At 41.8% G+C, this 14,442-nt stretch overlaps 1 protein-coding gene across 1 annotated transcript in view; it reads left to right on the forward strand.

Annotated features, from left to right (window-relative positions):
• The first annotated feature begins 333 nt into the window (after positions 1 to 333).
• The window catches only part of LOC115179283 (alpha-1,6-mannosylglycoprotein 6-beta-N-acetylglucosaminyltransferase A), a 112,811-nt gene continuing 98,702 nt past the window's right edge, over positions 334 to 14,442 (forward strand). Inside the window, exon 1 of the mRNA XM_029740663.1 lies at positions 334 to 504. The gene's annotated coding sequence lies outside the window, so the exon portion shown is untranslated. The remainder of the gene's footprint in view (positions 505 to 14,442) is intronic.

Here is a 14,442-nt window from a genome sequence, read left to right on the forward strand (position 1 = left end):
ATAATGAACATATGAAAGTAAGAAAACTGAAAATAATATAAAGTTTCAGTTAACATGGAATTATTCACCACATAAATAGTTTATGCATATCGTTTTCCCCGATTTGTGATCTCTTAAGGACCGCAATTCCTTGTATGACACATGCAATTGGTACATATGCGAAATATAAAATAAACATGGTTCTAAATATGAATAAAACAGCACCAATGTAACATGTAATACAATTTATGCTTATCATTTTCTCATAAAGGTAAACGTTGCTCACTTTTTTTTCGTTAATTCAAGGGGACACCCACATTCAGAGGATCCCTAAATAGCCTTTGCGTTAGGACAAGGCGCTGGAAGTGACAGAGCGAAAGAAAAGGCTCGAGCGCTGGAGCGGAAAACCGGAGCAAGCTACAGTAACTGTCCATTCATACGGAATCCTGTAGCATATGTTATCATATCAGCATAAAACAAAACCTGAGCCCCGAAGTCAATTTGGACCACTCTATTCTCCGAAAGGTAAGCTGTAATATGATTTCACAACGTAGCATTTTCATTGCAGACGCAGTATTCTCCCAATCGTACTACGAGCGACTTGTCACTGCGGATAGAAGTGCTGCTCAATGACGCTCAAGGATGACCAGAAAGCCAGACTCATCGCTAGCTAGCTATTTCAGCTTGTTCTCGTTTCTTGTCAGATATCTCTCGTTAACAGCTATTACGGTCATGTTATTGTTAGCTCCATGAGTAGCAAGCTAGCTAACGTTAGTTGGCTTACTGAGAAACTACTGCATGTGACAGCTAGCGCGAACTAGTAAAGAATCGCATACCGCAGCGTCCAAATGTTACTAATAATCTATCTGACCTATCCAATATAATGGTTAGCTTGTCAGCGAGGCAGCTAACCTGGTAGTTTAAAACCGTCGAAATGCAAACATACTGGCTTCCTTGCTATCCCTAAAAACAGAGTGGCTAGTTATGGACGGGGCTACTTTCTTGCTGGCTAAAATTGTCTGTTGTCGATTATTTGAGTGCGCGGTCAGACGAGAGTAACTAGCTAGCCATGTTATAGCCTACCTACCTATCATTGACAGTTTTGCAGTGACATTAGCAAACCCTGCCAGTGCAGGTTTTGTTGTCAACAGATGTCTACTGTTTTCATGATAACAGAATCATAGCTCTGGTTGCATTGATTTAATACTAGTACTACTAATAATAGCTAACATTCTCTTGAATTCGATCCTTGGCATGATATGATAGAAGTGACACTACTGGCTATGTCGCTTGAATTGCTGTTTGAAAGGTATCTAGCTAGCTAGAGGTGTTAACATAAAGCAATGTTACTACAATATAACTACACGTGAAAATGTATCAATTAAAAGGTTTTGTGACCACGGTAATATATGTGACGTGTCCTTTGTGGATACGTATGAAACTTTCCACTGTGAGAGCTAGCTCACTATATGTTCCTAACTTCCTATAGCTCAGTGATTGGGTTGCTCAATACTGCCTTGGCTGCAATCCTCTGAGTAGATCTGAAAGAGTGCTTCTCTTTACAACCCAGGAGATTTATTCAAACACCCAGTAATCCCCTTGGAAACAGTCCAGTGTACTCTGTAATTACAACTGTAGTCCACATTCTCTACAGTATACTTACTCTAAGGAATTTGGCTCAGGTACAGGTATCGTTATGGTTGGTGCCATGAAAACGTAAAACATTCAGCTTTTGATGTTTAGTATCTTCTCTTGGAGGTTGGCTCTTTCTTATCCCCTTGGTAATGAAGAAGTGTGATTAAGATGGAGGACACACTGGCAGTTGTAATTGAGGTGATATTGGGTTTCTGATTCTGTTCACCTCACTGCTTAGCTTATTATCCTGACTATCAAACGGCCATTGGGACTGCAGTTAGCAGAGGTGAGCTGCTGGCTTCCTTGCCTTTATAAAGAGCTCTTTCAAGCGCCTTTGCTGCAGCTCTTGGGGAGTATAAATCTGCTTGAAAGGAGCTTTGCTCCAGTGGCATGCCTTGCTGCTGGCAAGATAAATCGTTGGGACCGCATCATTGGGCAGGGCTGGAGGTGATGGAGGGATGGGACGGAGGTGGGCTTGTTGATGGTTTCGCCCAGAGCAGCAGAAGATGAAGTCTCTCTCTGATTAAAGGGGTCCTACTCCTCACGGCCTGTACACACACACACCACTGCCTCCCTCTCTTTGTGCCACCCACTCACTGTGCTTGGTCACTGTGTTCGGCTCGAACACCGCAGTATAGCCTAATACAATCACCTTCTGTTTAAATGGTTGGGCAAGTCCAAAGCTTCAGGTTTTTTTAAGCCTCTGCTTTTCCTTAAAATGTCACATGTCACTAGTGACTTCTGTATTGAGATGTAGGCTAATATTCGCTTCGAGCATGTTTAAAGTAATTTTTTTGGAGGGATTGAAGATTACCTCACCTTGGTGCTTGTTTTTGTATCAAAGAGATGAGCTGTTTATGATTCCTTTTGAAGGGCAAGGTAGAGCTTGTAATTAAGCCTTTCATCACTTGATTAAGCTGTAGATTGAATCATATGATATCATCTCACTTTGTCAAGGCAGATGGAAAGGCTTGGGCTAAATATACAGCAGTCAGTATTTTAACACTGGCTTGTATACCACACAACTTTCTATTAAAAGCAAATAGTTGCGTTGTTCAGCTTAGGAATGGAGGAATGCAAATAGGAGCTTTTAGCTCGGGACCGGATTCAATGCCTGCAATAGCACTGTTTATACCATATACATAACCTAGTCATTCTATTTTCTGTTTCTACCTGGTCTTTGTTTATACAACATTGCAGATATCGCTCTGTCATTTCCTGGTTGCAAAAATGTTAATAGTTCCCCTAATTTCAGTTTCTGTAACAAAACAAGCAACTATAATGTAGAGCCCTCAAACTCAACTCTGACCCTCGAAGCCAGTTCCACTGCTTTCTTCCATTGTTCGTCAGGGACTGATTTAGACCTGGCACACCAGTTGGGTGCAATTAATTATCAGTTAGAACTAGAGGTCGACTGATTAATTAGGGCCGATTTCATAACAATCGGAAATCTGTATTTTTTTATGTTTTTAAATATATTTAGATTTTTGAATTTTAAATTTAGATTTTTTTACATCTTTATTTAACTAGGCAAGTCAGTTAAGAACACATTGTTATTTTCAATGACGGCCTAGGAACGGTGGGTTAACTGCCTTGTTCAGAAGCAGAACGACAGATTTTACCTTGTCAGCTCGGGGATTCAATCTTGCAACCTTACGGTTAACTAGTCCAACGCTCTAACCACCTGCTTTACGTTGCACTCCACGAGGAGCCTGCCTGTTACGCGAATGCAGTAAGAAGCCAAGGTAAGTTGCTAGCTAGCATTAAACTTATCTTATAAAAAACAATCAATCAATCATAATCACTAGTTAACTACAAATGGTTGATGATATTACTAGTTTATCTAGCCTGTCCTGCATTGCATATAATCGCTTAGGTACACGTTGCTCCAACCATAAACATCAATGCCTTTCTTAAAATCAATACACAAGTATATATTTTTAAACCTGCATATTTAGTTAATATTGCCTGATAACATGAATTTCTTTTAACTAGGGAAAATGTCACTTCTCTTGCAACAGAGTCAGGGTATATGCAGCAGTTTGGGCCGCCTGGCTCGTTGCGAACTGTGAAGACTATTTCTTCCTAACAAAGACAGCCGACTTCACCAAACGGGGGATTATTTAACAAAAGCGCATTTGCGAAAAAAGCACAATCGTTGCACGACTGTACCTAACCATAAACAATCAATGCCTTTTTTAAAATCAATACACAGAAGTATATATTTTTAAACCTGCATATTTAGCTAAAAGAAATCCAGGTTAGCAGGCAATATTAACCAGGTGAAATTGTGTCACTTCTCTTGCGTTCATTGCACGCAGAGTCAGGGTATATGCAACAGTTTGGGCCGCCTGGCTCGTTGCGAACTAATTTGCCAGAAGTTTACGTAATTATGACATAACATTGAAGGTTGTGCAATGTAACAGGAATATTTAAACTTAGGGATGCCACCCGTTAACGGTTCCGTATTTCACTGAAAGGAAAAACGTTTTGTTTTCGAGATGATAGTTTCCGGATTCGACCATATTAATGACCAAAGGCTCGTATTTCTGTGTGTTATTATGTTATAATTAAGTCTATGATTTGATAGAGCAGTCTGACTGAGCGATGGTAGGCAGCAGCAGGCTCGAAAGCATTCATTCAAACAGCACTTTCGTGCGTTTTGTCAGCAGCTCTTCGCTGTGCTTCAAGCATTGCGCTGTTTATGACTTCAAGCCTATCAACTCCCAAGATTAGGCTGGTGTAACCGATGTGAAATGGCTAGCTAGTTAGCGGGGTGCGCGCTAATAGCGTTTCAAACGTCACTCGCTCTGAGACTTGGAGTAGTTGTTCCCCTTGCTCTGCATGGGTAACGCTGCTTCGAGGGTGGCTGTTGTCGATGTGTTCCTGGTTCGAACCCAGGTAGGGCCGAGAAGAGGGACGGAAGCTATACTGTTACACTGGCAATACTAAAGTGCCTGTAAGAACATCCAATAGTCAAAGTTATATGAAATACAAATGGTATAGAGAGAAGTAGTCCTATAATTCCTATAATAACTACAACCTAAAACTTCTTACCTGGGAATATTGAAGACTCATGTTAAAAGGAACCACCAGCTTTCATATGTTCTGAGCAAGGAACTTAAACATTAGCTTTCTTACATGGCACATATTGCACTTTTATTTTCTTCTCCAACACTTTGTTTTTGCATTACTTAAACCAAATTGAACATGTTTCATTATTTATTTGAGGCTAAATTGATTTGATTGATGTATTATATTAAGTTAAAATAAGTGTTCATTCAGTATTGTTGTAATTGTCATTATTATAAATAAATAAAATCGGCCGATTAATCGGCACAGGGGTTTTTGATCCTCCAATAATCGGTATCGGCGTTGAAAAATCATAATCGGCCGACCTCTAGTTAGAACAGAACCAGCAGTTCTGTAGATCCAGCAGATCTACCACTTCTTAGACTTGCTTTCAATGACAAGTACAGATCTATAACTCACATTTCTATGTGAATTTGGTCAGGTCGCACAAAAAGTTGTATATATTGCAAGGAAGAGTACCTCCTGTGTTACAGGATGTGCTGCAGTGCGGTTCATGACATTCTGCTCCAGTCTAATGATTAATGTCCTAGCACCCATACTGAGATTTAATGACACCCGGGATAAAGTGCTCTTCTGATTCTGCTCTGGTGGATTTCAAACACAATCAGCAGACCAGGATATTAGCTGCTTTCTGAATCTCTGGGGATGTATTGCTATGATTTAGTTAAATGATCACTTTTTGCTTAGCTCGTCCTGCTTGGGTTATTCCTTACATACAGACAAACAGTCCTGTGGCTATTACAGATAATCTTTAAATTTAATTAACCTATCTTTCCAACGGCTGTGTGTTGGTTAAGCCGATAGGCCTAACTTGTTGTAATCTGAAAGCCATAAGTCCACAAACGAAGGTTCCTCTGGGAAAAATAAACTCAGTCTCTATTGTAACTATCATCTTAATACATAATGAATTCATGTTTCTGAGTATTGTTTTCTTCATCAGTGTTGTTTTAGAGATGAGACACTTGATTGGGAAAGTTTGACTGTGAAAATGAGCACTTTACTGTACCTACTAGTCCTGACAGTTTTACTGCCGCTTGACCTGAACGGGAACTTGTGGGTTTGGAGTTAAGAGGATCACTGTCTAATACAGTATCCCAATCAGTTTAACCGCTCGGCTCTCCATAGGCTTACAGGAGTGAGCAGCAGGGTCGGTCAAGAAACCAGAGCCCAAGCGGGCGTCTGAAATGTGCCTGCCCTAGGAGTGCGGCCGAGAGGAAACCATGTTTGATTTACTGTGCGCTGCAGTGCAGTCAACTGCCTCTTTTTATTCAGAGGAGGTGGAGAGAACAGAAACACTCTGTTGGTACGCAACACACAGTAAGGGGTAAACAACCCACATAACTCTAACTCTACGGGGTGTGGTTAACATTTGCCCTATTGTGATTATTTACCCATAAAACATTGTGATATACGATGCTATTGCCACCCCCCACCCCCAAAGATAACCTTGAAAGTCTGGCAAGTGCAGGCAATGGCAAATCTTTTCTAATATTCCTTTCTGGTGGAGGTGCAGAACATGTTTTGTGTGTGTGTGTGTCTGTTTCTGTCTGTGTGGCGTGCACATGATAATGCAGTGACTGTCTGAGGAACGGGCTGTCTTAACGTAGTGAACTAAGCTATAGGCCGACATCATGGGCTGGATAAGAAGCAGTCTACCTGCTTCAGACCTGGATAATAATTGCTTTATTTGCATCATAAAATAAATGAGTTTTTTTTTTCATAAAGTTGTTATTAAGAATAGCTCATGCCTAGTCTATATACTTTCATTCTTGTTATTTTTGAAAGCCACAACTATAGGACAACACCTTCGCAGACTAGAATATTTGGGAAATAAAATGCTGTTCATAACTTTAAATTCTCTTAAAGCTTTTCGGCCTAGTAGGAGGATAGGTTATTGGCCATTTTTAGTCTTATGGAAGGATTTCCCCAGCCCGCATGGATCATTTATTTCTTAAAAGCTTAAACTTGTCATTGGATTTTTCTTTAGGCTATTGATATTGTTTGTTCAAATATTTTGAACTAATTTTGAGATGGAACCCATTGTTTGATTGGGGGAAAGCCATGCATAAAACAATGAAGCGTAGCCTTCAGTCATATTCAATCATAGCCTATCGACTGAAGAGTTGTTTTTTTTTTTTTTTTTTTTTTTTTTTTAAATGGCTAGACACAAGATCGTTAAGGAGTGTCTGTTATTTAAAAAAAAAATGGTATAGGCTAAATGCCCATGCATCCAACAGAGAGAGAGAATCAATCTTTTCTGACTGGACGTTCTTGCGCTGCTTTGGTGGAAATATCTGCTCTGTCTGGCCTACATTCCTCTCTTGCATCCTATAGACTAAAATATATGTATTTAAATTGGCTATACCAAATAGTAATGTTACTCAGAATTTAACTTCTGTGCTATCCCGCTGAGCGCCCCAGTGACCCCAAACTTTTGAACGGTAGTGTACGTACATACACGTACGTACACTGCCGTTCAAACGTTTGGGGTCACTTAGAAATGACCTTGTTTTTGAAAGAAAAGGTAAATGCTGGCAGCTTCGTTAAATAGTACCAGCAAAACACCAGTCTCAACGTCAACAGTGAAGAGGCGACTCCGGGATGCTGGCCTTCTAGGCAGATTTGCAAAGAAAAAGCCATATCTCAGACTGGCCAATAAAAATAAAAGATTAAGATGGTCAAAAGAACACAGACACTAGACAGAGGAACTCTGCCTAGAAGGCCAGCATCCCAGAGTCGCCTCTTCACTGTTGACGTTGAGACTGGTGTTTTGCGGGTGCTATTTAATGAAGCTGCCAGTTGAGGACTTGAGACGTCTGTTTATCAAACTAGACACTCTAATGTACTTGTCCTCTTGCTCAATTGTGCACTGGGGCCTTCCACTCCTCTTTCTATTCTGGTTAGAGACAGTTTGCGCTGTTCTGTGAAGGGAGTAGTACACAGTGTTGTACGAGATCTTCAGTTTCTTGGCAATTTCTCATATGGAATAGCCATCATTTCTCAGAACAAGTATAAACTGACGAGTTTCAGAAGAAAGTTATTTGTTTCTGGCCGTTTTGAGCCTGTAATCAAACCCACAAATGCCGATGCTCCAGATACTCAACTAGTCTAAAGAAGGCCAGTTTTATTGCTTCTTTAATCAGAACAACAGTTTTCAGCTGTGCTAACATAATTGTGGCAGGACGGTGGTGCCCACCCTGCTGGCAGGCTGTGGCCAGCGGCCCTGCCTGGCTGGTGGGGTGACCTTCACAGATTGGTCACGGTGCTGCGCCCGCCCGCGTCGTGTGTGTGGGGCCATCCGCTTGAGAGCAGAGACTGGAGGGAAATGGTAGCTCAGCCAATGAAGGGGAGGGCAGGTGGGAACTGGAGCTTATTCAGTTTGGTACAACGATAAGCCTAGCACTTCGCAGGTAGAAATGCAGGCCTAATGACTAGACCTGACGAATAGGCCTGTGCCTTATTCTACACCAGTGCATTTCTATCTTAATGATCTGTAACCGCACTCTCCGTCTGAGGAAGTGGTGATCTCTGTCTCTCACTTAGCACCACCACTGTCATGTTAAGCTCAGCGTGAGTTTCTGAAACAGCCTGTTTTGATCGTCTCACTCATCACGCTCAGTAGTAAGTTACCCATCCCGTGCCATAGTGTTGCTGTTTTGTCTACAAAAGACACAATGCAGTTGCCTGGTTAAACCAGACCGAAGTGAAATACGCAGTGGCTTTTCTGGTCGCATAGTTGTTTGCTACAACACCTTGCTGAAACAAGAAGCAGCAAAGTTTCATCACTTTGTCAAAAGTTAATGTTACCACTGAAACGGACTCGGCAGCATGTGTCATCTTTTTGAATGCCCGACCGTCCCGTCTTCAGTCAGCTGTTTGTTCCACAACACAAAAATCTAAACTGGATAGTTTACCTCCTCGTCTCTCCTTATATTGTCAGTTAAATGTAAACCAGGTTTCTTTTATTTTGCTGCTTTTGGGTAAAGTTTGTCGACTTGAATATGAAGTGTATATATAAAAAAAACTTAAAAAAAAAAAAAATACGGTTTGGACTGTTATTTTCATGAACGTCTTCATCCATAATCGTCAATTACACTGTCACATCGCTAGGCCTACATGATAACATCTTTTTGAATTAACTGATTCATTTGATATAGACTAGAGCCTGACTGATGAATCGGTTCCACAGATAAATCGGCCATATTATGTACATAGAATACACAAATATGTCTGCTCATTTGCGGTCATACATTATTTAAAATATTTTATTCAATGGGTTGCCTGAAGAGGACTGCTCATTGAACATTCAGGCCTAGGTCACAACGTGAGAGATAGTAGGCATGGTGGTTTGACAGTGTGTCGCTTGCCACAGCCAACATATTTGAATAAGTAAATAGTCAAAAGTATACTTCTCCAAGCAAGCAGCCCTGTCCTCATCACATTCTTAACGTTAGCTAGTCAGCAAGGTAGCTAGATAGCTGGCCAGCAAGGTAGCTAGCTAGCTAACGGAGTTATTTTTGTATCAAGGACAAGTGTTCACTTTGGCGCCAGTCCAGTGTTAGCACATAAGTAGCACAGGTCGCTAGCCAGGTAGCTAGCTAGCTATCTGTGCTACTTATGTGCTAACACTGGACTGACGCCAAAGTGAACACTTGTCCTTGATACAAAGATTACTCTGTTACTGTCTGGGCCTATTATGTTAGCTAGTGGGCTTATTTAGTTTGTTTTCCGCAATCTGCAAAAAGCAAGGCAGTTATCTGTGCCATCATTCAGGCCATGTGCTTGCATTCATGATGCGACAAGTAGCTAACGTTAGCTAACTAGCTAAATTGGAACTTGTGACTAAAACCTGTGCGGTTAGCATTTTCCTGCATAAATGTTTTTAGTCATTAGCACATGCCATTTGCAGTTGAAATGTATAGCCAATGCATTTTGTATTGAGAAACAGTGTAATGTACATATGGTTTCTGTAAGAAAATATTATTGTAAGGAACAGCTAGCTTGTGGTCAGTGGATATCCTGTAAACCAGTGGTTCCCAAAATATTTTGGTTATTGTACCACCAATTGCATTTTACTCTGAAGTACACCCTTGTGCATTTTACCAGTAGGACTATGGTCTCATGAGGCTTCTCAAGTACCCCCTGTGGATAGGCCAAGTACCCCCAAGGGTCCTAGTACCCCTGGTTGGGAACCACTGGTGTAAACCACAGATAAAATGTACATTTTTATATTTAGTTAAGAAATCATAATTTAGAATATCTTTTAATCTTTTGGAGCCCAATTTGTATAAAAAAAGGTCTGTTTTTCATTCCATTTCTAAAAAACTATATATTGTCAGATATATCGGTAATCGGTGACTTTTGCCACCCTAAAATCGGTATCGGACCCAAAAATCCCATATCGGTAGATCTCTAATAAAGACCAGCAGAATTGCATTCTTGTGTAAAGAAATCTTCATGACAACGCAAAATACATTGTGTTAAAAGCCAATCAGAGGTGTTTTTGGGCAGAGTATTGGCCTATTATGCTGTGTGCCGTTCACACCAGTAAGGTATGGCCGTTTGTCTGGACTGGAGCTGGGAATTAATAACTGAATGGAGGCCCTGCCGAGTGTGAAGAAGCAGCCTATTAAGATGCACAGTCACACTCGTCTCCATGACAGCATGGCCATCGTCAGTTTCACGTCTCCATTACCTCAGACTGCTGCCTGGACGCTTCAAGGGCTGTGTAGAGGGACATACCGGTACCAACTTAAGGCTATAGTCCTACAGTTTTAAAGTGTTAGGGAATGTCATTCCTATGCCTTAGTTTTGGCTCAATCAAGCCCTGCACATGTTGGATTGGACTTTTTTTTTTTTTAAGTCACCTGATTCTGACTTATTTTTTGGTGGGAAATGTAGCCTAGGTTATTTCTTTTCATTCTGATCCATTATTGATGTAGCCTATCTATTCACATATCTCAATGCTTTTGTTCAGCTTCTGCAACATGTGAGGTGAAAAGGCTTTTTAAAGAACATTATTCCATCTCGGTAGGATGCTGTCTCTTTCAGACTCGGAGCAATGCAGTGGAATTAATCTAGAGATCCTCGGCCTGGTTCCCCCTATGGATTATTCCCCCCCGTCTGATGTGGGCTATTTTGAGCTCCCATCACAAATCCTAAGGAAATGGACAAAGCTTTAGCAGCCTGCAATGCATGGCCATCTGTCTCAGTCTTCAGGAGGCACGGTGAGGGGCAAGGGTGTCGATATATTTATCAGTGGGAGGTAGCCTATGCTGTTGATGATCATCATGGCTTTTTGGGAGTTATGATGTTAAAAGTATGTTTGATTATTATGTTCTTTGTGTTGTATGATGATTGGGAGCACACAGACTACTAGCCTAGCTCTTTCTGATAAAACTAGAGTATTGACGTAGTGTAACGTCCGTCGTTAAAGGTAGACCAAGGCGCAGCGTGGGTTGGGTTCATCATATTTTTATTTAACGGTGAACCGTTAAATAGGCTACCTGAAGCCTATGGGCTACGTGTCACGCCCTGACCTGAGAGAGAGGGTTTGTTTCTCTGTGGTTAGGTCAGGGTGTGGGGTGGGCATTCTATGTTTTGTATTTCTTTGTGTTGGGCCGAGTATGGTTCCTAACCAGAGGCAGCTGTCTATCGTTGCCTCTGATTAGGAACCATACTTAGGCAGCCTTTTTTCCACCTGTGTTTGTGGGATCTTGTTTTTGTATTGCTGTTAGTAGCCTGTAAAACGTTTCGTTCGTTGTGTTGTTCATTGTTTTGTTTTTTGCCGGTTCACCGTTAAATAAAAATATGATGAACCCAACCCACGCTGCGCCTTGGTCAACCTTTAACGACGGACGTTACAGAAGATCCCACCACCAAAGGACCAAGCAGCGTGGGCCGATGGACTGGACATGGGAGGACATCCTGGATGGCGAAGGATCCTGGATGTGGGAGGAGATACAGGCCGGAAGGGATCGCCTCCCATGGGAACAGGTGTAAGCAGCGAGGGAGGTACAGCGACGAGATCAACAGGCAAGGCAGGTCAGGGCCTGACACGTAGCCCATAGGCTTCAGGTAGCCTATTGTTTATACGCCTAGCTATGTTGAGCACACAGTATTTTGTGATTTGACAACTGTATAAGCCTAAAAATAATCACAGCTGTTAGCAGCAGTTGGGATTCTCAGCCCTTCTAGAGATCAATTGAGTGTGTGTGGGTTCCAGCCATTAAAAGTGACAATTCAGTAATTTGTATGTCACCCACTCCAACGGTGGTGGTTGTATTGTATATTGTGAAACCGAAGCTGGCTGTCAGCACGCAGGGTTTCATAGGCGCTGTTGAGTGCCAGAAGGCACCCTGCCAGACAAATAAAGGTCCCGAGTTAGAAACCTGAGAAATCAGTCTGTATTCTGTAACGCCTCCCTTCTAAAGAACAGGGAGGTGTTGTGACACAAGTCAACGAGCACATTGGGGGTTTCTGTTTAGAGTTTCAGGGTCTTGTGCATTTAGGGCACAAGCACATCATAGAAAAACTTTTTGCAACAGAACACGAAAATGTGCGTTTTCTTATTGGACAAGTTCAGAAAGTAGCGACCTCCCCGTTTCTCTCCACTTTGGGTCATCATGCCTATTGAACAAGAACCAGATCTATGTTGACACAGGGTCATGTCTGTAGTGACCCCCAACACTTCTCCTTTTCTCTCCTTTTTGGCGGAGAATGGCAACTCGTATAACTCAGTCTCATAGAACCCAGACCTGTGAGACAGTTGTTATCAATGCAGCAGATTGCAGAGTGCTGAAGTAGGTTTGAGAATTTAAAGCGCAGTGCAGAGATTTTGTTTTTTGAGCCCACTGCTTCATTTCTTTTGCACTGTATCACGTTCGCGATTATCAAAGTGCAGCATTAGGTCTTAGCAGAAGAAAAATATTGACTTGGCTTACATTTTGAATTTAATTGAATCATTTGACTTTTTCCTTATCCCATCCTTCATGACTTGTGAAATGGTCTTGATAGTCTCAAAACTGGTGACAATGGCAACACGGACGTAGAAGTTTTCAATAGAAAAAGCCCATATATTTGTTAGGGGTGGTACGCTTAAATATCCAAGGAACACTGGCACGTAACGGTATTGAGATTCTGTCAGAAGTATTGCGCTGCCTGTGAAATTTCACTGCTGGAGGAAAGACTGCTCATGTATTGCAGCGCTGACCCATTTCCCAGGTATCTTTTGGAAGGGGAAAGAGAGCCATTTTATTATCCTGCCTTTGAGTTGCATGCAAAGGTAACGTCAGTTCTCCACTGCCTCATCCCTGGGCCTATATTTATAAAGCATCTCAGAAGTGCTGATTTTAGTGTAGTTTTGCCTTTTTAATCACAATAAGTAAGAGGGGGGGACCTGATCCTAGATCAGCGCTCCTACTCTGAGATGCGTTGTGAATACCGGCCCTAAAGTTTTCATTTTAATTTTATAATATGTCTCGAGGCATTTTATATCTTCAAATGGGCTTGCTAACGGAGAAAGCCCTTTGGCTTTTCAGAAAATTATTTATTTAACTGCTTCTCGAATGCTTGAGGCCTGTAACTATCTAATCCTCATCAAAGTGTTAAAATCTGATGCTTGATAATTGACAAAGCTTTGTGGCAACTGATCTGAATAAAAAAATATAGCAATGCAAGGTTTCCCTGATTTTAGAATATCATCAAGCTTATTGGGTCACAAAATAACAATTTGAAGCTGTTTCACGCATCATGAAGTCTAAACTTATCATAGTGAGTGTGTTTGTCCCAACATTGAGGTTCATAAACACATTATATATGTAGCTAGATTGATCTGTTGTTTTTGGAACATGGTGTGTCTATGTCTCAGCTGGCAGCATCACAGGGTGCAAGCAGTCATTAATGTATCGCTGTGGCTACTCTGTGTTCACTTCCTATAGCTAGCAGGGGGGCTGCATAGCTCAGGTCCTTGGGGGTCACAGCCCTGCTGGTTTGTGGTTAAACGGTAAAGACTTATTTCAGGAACGACGTGTTCGGTAGGGCATAATGTTGTGGAATGTTCTGATACAGAGTGAGGAATCATGTCAGCTCTTCATGATATTTCTAGATCTGCAATGTTTAGCTTGTTCCACCCTGTTTAGCAGAGTGCATGTTTTGTGCTCAGTAACATCAAAAGATCAAGTGCCCCAACAAAATCAATCAAAATCATTGCCCTTGTTCTGAAATCCACACTAGCATATCACTTAGAATACAATGCTTTATTCTAAGTGGTAAGCAGCCAATGCTGCTAGTATGGACATTGGACAATATACTTTGTGAGTTGGGCCACCCTACAGCTTGCATTGGATCTTCCTGGCGTCCTCTCCGTTGCCACCTGTTCTGTCACCCCGAGCCACACCGCACGGGCGCCGTTAGCGTCTGCGCACCCCAGACCATCGGCCAACCTGATGGGTTTAGAGCTCTGATGAAAGGAGACAGTAGGGGAGCACTGTGTGCCTCCTATGAATAATTCTATTTTATTTCAGTGCCTGGCCTTTCAACAGAGCCAAAGTTGCCTGGGAGCTGCTGTCTCCCTTTATCTAGCTACTTCTGCTGCAGTAAATGGCTAGCTAGCCTCGTAAGCCCAGGGTTCAAGATTTGGAAGGAAGGCCACACAACACTAATGGCTAGCCATTGTCTCAAATACCTTTTGCTCAGTGAGGCCACAGAGATGTAGGCCTATAGTTTCAGGCAGCA

Source organism: Salmo trutta, chromosome 39 (assembly GCF_901001165.1).
Source record: "Salmo trutta chromosome 39, fSalTru1.1, whole genome shotgun sequence".
Classification (NCBI taxonomy): Eukaryota; Metazoa; Chordata; class Actinopteri; order Salmoniformes; family Salmonidae; genus Salmo; species Salmo trutta.